We start from the raw sequence: 5,995 nt of genomic DNA, 5'->3' as shown, positions 1-5,995 counted from the left end.
AATAGGCAGGGGTTACAAGTTAATCTTCACAATCAGGGGAGAGTTAATTATTTTCATTTTCACAATCAGTGGAGAGTTAAATTTAATCTGCACACTCCCCAATGCAAAGTGAAGTGAACAGAACAAGGAGAATGTTGTACACAGGAACAACAATAATAGATGTTCATCAACTTGCAAGTGACTTAACTATTATCAACAAGGCAAGGATCCAGGAAAACTCCAGGGGTTCATGATGAAAAAGGATATCTAAAATTACAAAAGGAAGAGAGAGAGCCTGAATGCAGATTGAAATTTATCATTCTTCTCTTTATTTCCCCTAAGAATTTTTTTTCTAGTAAAAGTAATGTGCCTTATTTCACATGATGAACATGGAAATTTATTTTATAAAATACAAGTACAACCCATATTATATTTCCTGCTTTCTTATGGAGGAGAGATGGAAAGAACGTGAGTTTCAAAATTTCAGAAAAATATAAAAAATTGTATTTACATCCAATCTGGACAATGATAAAAATAAAAAATAAAATTATATAAAGTGATATAATAATCAATCATATTACATTACTTAAAATCCTATAGCAAAATGACAGTTTTATCTTTCTTTTGAATGTAAAATATCTCAAGAGTTTAAACATGTGTAGGAATTAAATTGAACTCACCTTGTTGTGTACAAGTAAGTACCCAGGCAAAGAAAGACCAAGTCTTTGTTTTGCCTCAAGGGTTTCAGGAGGTATTACTGACAATCTTTTTCCTCAGTATAGAAAATTTCACTCTGGACTTCAATTGTCTTACACAGTTCCTTTTCCAGGACTTAGGAACACTATAGTTTAAGATAATATACCTAGAATACTGCTAGAGTATTTTAATACATTGAAGTAATATAAACATTCTTTCTATTTCACTAATGAGATTTTTTTACATCTGAGTTAACTCCACTTGATTTATATAAATGATGTTTTTCTGCCTTGTAATTGAAGTAGTTCATATTTTTGAGTAAATCATCCAAGTACATATGATTTTAAGTTATTTTAAATGAGTTTGCCTAAGAAACTCAGATTATTTTTCTTATTTGCAACATCAACAGCAATAATAAGGACATTATAGAATATGTGAAAAAATAAACTATTCATCATTTTTATTTTTACTGGGAAAAGAAAACCATTATCTCTGAAGATAATGGTCATTTTACAAAAAAGAAAATGAACCAGTACCTTAGGACACATTTTGTTTTAAATCTTTATTCATTTCCACTCCAAAATATAATAAAGACCCTCATGCTTTATTAACATATCAACTAATCTGTAATAGAAAGGGACTATACTTTTTAATGGAGCCTATTTTGTGTGTTTCTATTCAGTGACTAATACATTTCTGAAGATAGGTTAACAAGGGGATAGATTATACTTCCAAAGGTTAGCCTGATCCTTTTGTTTTTCAATAAAATATGTTGTCATCATAATGTTTTACTACTTAACTTCTTTGACTCCTATCCCCTTGATATACAAGTTAATCTTTTAATAAGTGCATCAAAAAGTATGTTATTACATGCTTACTATATCTCACATATATTGTGCTAACTACTAGAAATATATAGAAAAACAAAAATAGTCGCTGTTTACATATCTAAAGGTAGGGCAGGTAGTAAACAGGAAAATAACCAAGTGTGTAGAAAATGCATACTGGAAAGGTGGAAAGTAATTTTAGAGGGACTGGAAAAAGGCATTTATTGAAGGCAGAGTTTCAGTATTAAAGAAATATGAGTTCTTGTGTGATTGAGGACAGGAGTGGTGGAAGATGGAGTCATCATGCCATGGCTCAACAGAAGAACCTTCAAGGCTATGTGGAATTTGCAAATCTCTCAAATCAAGTTTGCATAATCTGTGAAGATATTTTGAATTCATTTTTACACTAGGAGGAGTATCTGGATTGTGGATGTCAATATTAACTCATTATTCCTAACAGACTTGTAATTCTTCAGAGATTCCTCATATACAATTAAAAAGACCATACCAAATGGAAAAAGTAAGATTTTAATGAAATAAGATGAAATTCAGCTATTGTTCACAATAGTGGGTACTCATGAATTTGGTATTGCAGTAGACAATAATAACTGTTGGCAGTCTATTATTAACTATATTGGCAGTAAGTTTGAGGATTAACTGAATGCAGAATCTTGGGTGAAAAAAATGGCACATGGCAGACCACAGAGTAAAGTGTTGTTTATACTTCATTGTCGCTTTAGGTCAATAGGACATGGCTTCCAGTTGCTGGAGATTCAGTTCATGATATGCTTATATGACAAAATGGACATTATTTTTAAAATATCTTCTAAAATCACCAAGGAAGACAAGCTGATTCCTGTAGAGTGCCAGCAGTTTCAGAAATATGCAATTAAAAAAATTCAAAAGTAAAAAAAATCAAAATATATGAATCTTCAGAAATAGATGATGAGGAAAAAATTCTTGTTAAAAAGATAAATAAGTTGTAGAATATGATTGTAACTGAATACTACGGCATTGTAAGAAATGATGAACAAGCTAATTTTTAATCACATGGAAACTCCTACATAAAAATATGAAGAGTAAATCAAACAGAACTAAGACAACATTATATATAACAACAGAAATATTCTTTGAAGAATGACTTTTGCATATCTACTTCCAGGGAAATAATTGTTGAATAAAAATAGTTTAAACATAGTTTTATACATTCTTTTATCTTTTTATCAAATATTGCCTTCTTTTGTGGGGGAATGGAAAGAGGGAGAGAATTGGCTGAGTATCTTAATATTTTAAATGTTAAAACAAACAGAGAAGCATTTAAAAAAAGACAAAACAGAAGGAAGACCAGAATCACATATGAGCATAGCAAATTTGAAAGTGCATGATGAATTTATTACATGCTTTAAAAGAAAAGCAAGCTCTACATAATAAGAGATTTACAATTTCATGCATATCTATCCTGTTCTACTATGGATATAGAAATAATTTCATTTGGTATCTAAATTTAGATTTAAAAATTAAAACATTTTAAATGCTTTCAATATGTTAATACTTTTAGTATTCTAGTATGGATTTCCTCGGTATCTATTTGGTTTAGTCTTAACTGTCCTAGACCTCTAACTGTCTTCCTAAATGTTATATAAATTTCTAAATATAGATCTTTGAGGAATAAAATGTTTGGCCACAAAATAGATTTTTTAATCTCTGATAATGAAAATAAGTTGCTATAGAAATATTTACTAAAAATAATTATTAAAAAACTGCTTATTTCTTGCTGTGTTTGGTAATAGTATTATCACTGAAGTTAATGGCAAAAGGGTCCAAGGAAGGCAACGTTGTTGATATAATGGTGATTATTATAATTTTACAAATCTTAGAAACATATTGTTATTTTATATGCAGAATGTGAAGGACATACCTAACAATGTACTCTAAAACTATATGAGCAGGAATTGGTGAGAGTGAAGTACAATAATGTGGACAAGAACAGAAACAAAAGACAGCTGACCAAGAGAACCCTAACAAAATTAGAAGAAGAAAGAAGGGAGCACATGGCAAGATGGAGAAGATATTTGAGAAGACCAAAGAAAAGGTGCAGAAGCTGAAAGACTTGGAAGCCAAGTTCCAGCAATCTTGGGCAACTGTAAAAGAACCTTCTAGTGCAGCACAGGGAACAACAGGAAAAATAGTGCCAATTTGAGGTTAACACAGCCAACTGAAAAGTTCAGCAGTATATTGTGGAAGAACAAAATTCTTCCAGAACTTTGAAAAAGATCAAGAAGAAAGATACTTTAAACCCATTATTAACAACTAGTTATGTATTAGCTGCCAATATGCCAACCTGGATGTCAATATTTGTTGGATCCATTTGAAGAATGTTACACAATTTGTATACATAATTACGGATTTTAAATCATAACACATTTTTATATGTTTTGTTTAATGAAGAACAAGATGCCTTAAATTACATAGTGGCAATTCATAATTAGAAAAAAATAAGTCTAATTATCTTTCCAAATTTACATTTAAAAAAACCAGATCATTCATTCTAATACAAGATAACATTTTACTGCGGAACATTTTTGTTCTGGTGCTTTAATTGTTTACTGGATATTCTTAAAAAATGACTCTGAAGTGTCATTTACATTTTAGGAGTGAATATGGCAGAGTAAGAGATGCTTCACTAGTCCAAACACTCCACACTCACACAAAAGAAAATAAATTGCCTCAAAATAAAGTAATGCAGTAGGGACTTGTCTTATTGGAATAAGAAAAGATAATAGCTCAGAGAATACAGCATCCAGGGGAGTCAGCAGTATGTGGACCAGTTCATTGCATTGTTATATGACCAGAGAACATGAAGTAGAAGAGGACCAGCCTAATGCTCTACAAGACAACCTGGAGCAACAAACTGGTAGAATAAGAACCAGTCTAACCCACAAGGCAACAGAGGAATAGAATCTAGCTGCTGATCAAAGAGCTTCAAGTCTCTCCACAGGAAGCCAGCCTGGCCACCTTAAAGTGTATTCTGTGCAACCCAAAGACAGCTTGACCTAAGGCAATAAGCACCAGAAAAGGCAATATTGAAAATCTGGAACCGTGATCCCTCTATTTCAAGAGCAAAGCAGAACTTCAAAAAATGGACAAGGCAATTAAAAAAAATGAAAACTGAATAAAAAAAAAACAAAGAAAAACCTACCTTATAAAGTTATTTAAGTGAAAGGTAAGACAAAAATGAAAACTCAGAAGCAGGTAACAATGGCAAAAAAGGAAGCAAAAGAAAATATTGTTGTAGAAATTCTAGCTATAGCCATAGGAGAAGAAAAGCGAATTGAAGGTATTAAAATACACAACAAAGAAACAAAGCTATCACTCTTTGCAGAAGATGTGATGGTATACATAGAGCACTCCAGAGAATCAACCAAAAACCAAATCAAAACAACTACTAATTTTAGCAATTGCAGGATAGAAAATAAATCTATATAAACCAACAGCATTTCTATTTTACAATCAATAAAGTCCAATAGCAAAAGCCAGAAAGAGAAATTTCATTTAAAATAACTATGGATAATATAAAATACCGCCTGTATACCTCCCAAAACAAACAAAGCAACTATATAAACTAAACTACAAAATACTTTTCATACAAATAAAGTCAGACCTAAATAACTAAAAAATATTAAATTCTCATATATAAGCCACACTAAGATAAGAAAAAATGACAATTCTACCTAAAATAATTTACCTATTCAGTATTATACATCAAACTAACCAAAATTATTTTTATAAAACTAGAAAAGAATTAAAATTCATGTGAGAAAAGCAAAGGGTCAAGAGTATTAAAGGAATTAATGGGAAAAAATGAAGGTAGTACTGTTGTACAAAGTAGAAATCATTAAAGAAATTTGGTACTAGCTAAGAGACTAGTAGACCTATAGCATTTGGATTTTAACCATTAAGAATATGAGACCATTTCTCTGAGAATAACTTTATTTATTAATGGTAGCATGTAATTTCTACTGATAAAGGATGGGTTTTTTTCACCAGCCTCCTTCCACAAAAAGAGAGTGAGTCCCACCTATTGCTTATTAAGTGAGTTGTGTCCTGTTTTTGACTGGCCAGGCACTTCAATATTTGAGTTTCCTCTGACAGTCCAAGATATCCCGTTACGGATATTTTGAAAGAAGAGGTGGACCCTACTCTTTCTTCATTACCTCATCACTGAGGAGGTCTGCCATATCAGAGGAGATGCCAGTTCACATGACTGAACCAGGTAAGCTCTCAAAAAGTTCACCATCATCATCTCTGCCCTTAATCCTTCTATTCTTTAAGATCTAAACAAAAGAAGGAATATCACAACCTAGTTTGATAGCCTGGGGGGCAGAGGGACATTTGGAAACATTCTCCAGTGTGTCTACTGGTTGTTTCAGCCTGACACTGGGAAGCTTAAAAGTAAAACAATTTCACATAATATCGCAATTCAATATTAATTT

At 31.6% G+C, this 5,995-nt stretch overlaps 1 pseudogene; it reads left to right on the top strand.

The window, feature by feature from the left end:
• Positions 1-1,810: 1,810 nt before the first annotated feature.
• On the top strand, positions 1,811-3,874 carry LOC130455963 (septin-7-like; annotated as a pseudogene).
• The last annotated feature ends 2,121 nt before the right edge of the window (positions 3,875-5,995 follow it).

This window comes from Monodelphis domestica, chromosome 8 (genome assembly GCF_027887165.1).
Source record: "Monodelphis domestica isolate mMonDom1 chromosome 8, mMonDom1.pri, whole genome shotgun sequence".
NCBI lineage: Eukaryota > Metazoa > Chordata > Mammalia > Didelphimorphia > Didelphidae > Monodelphis > Monodelphis domestica.
The sequence above is the reverse complement of the archived record's forward strand: the minus strand, read 5'-3'. Positions and strand labels throughout refer to the sequence as shown.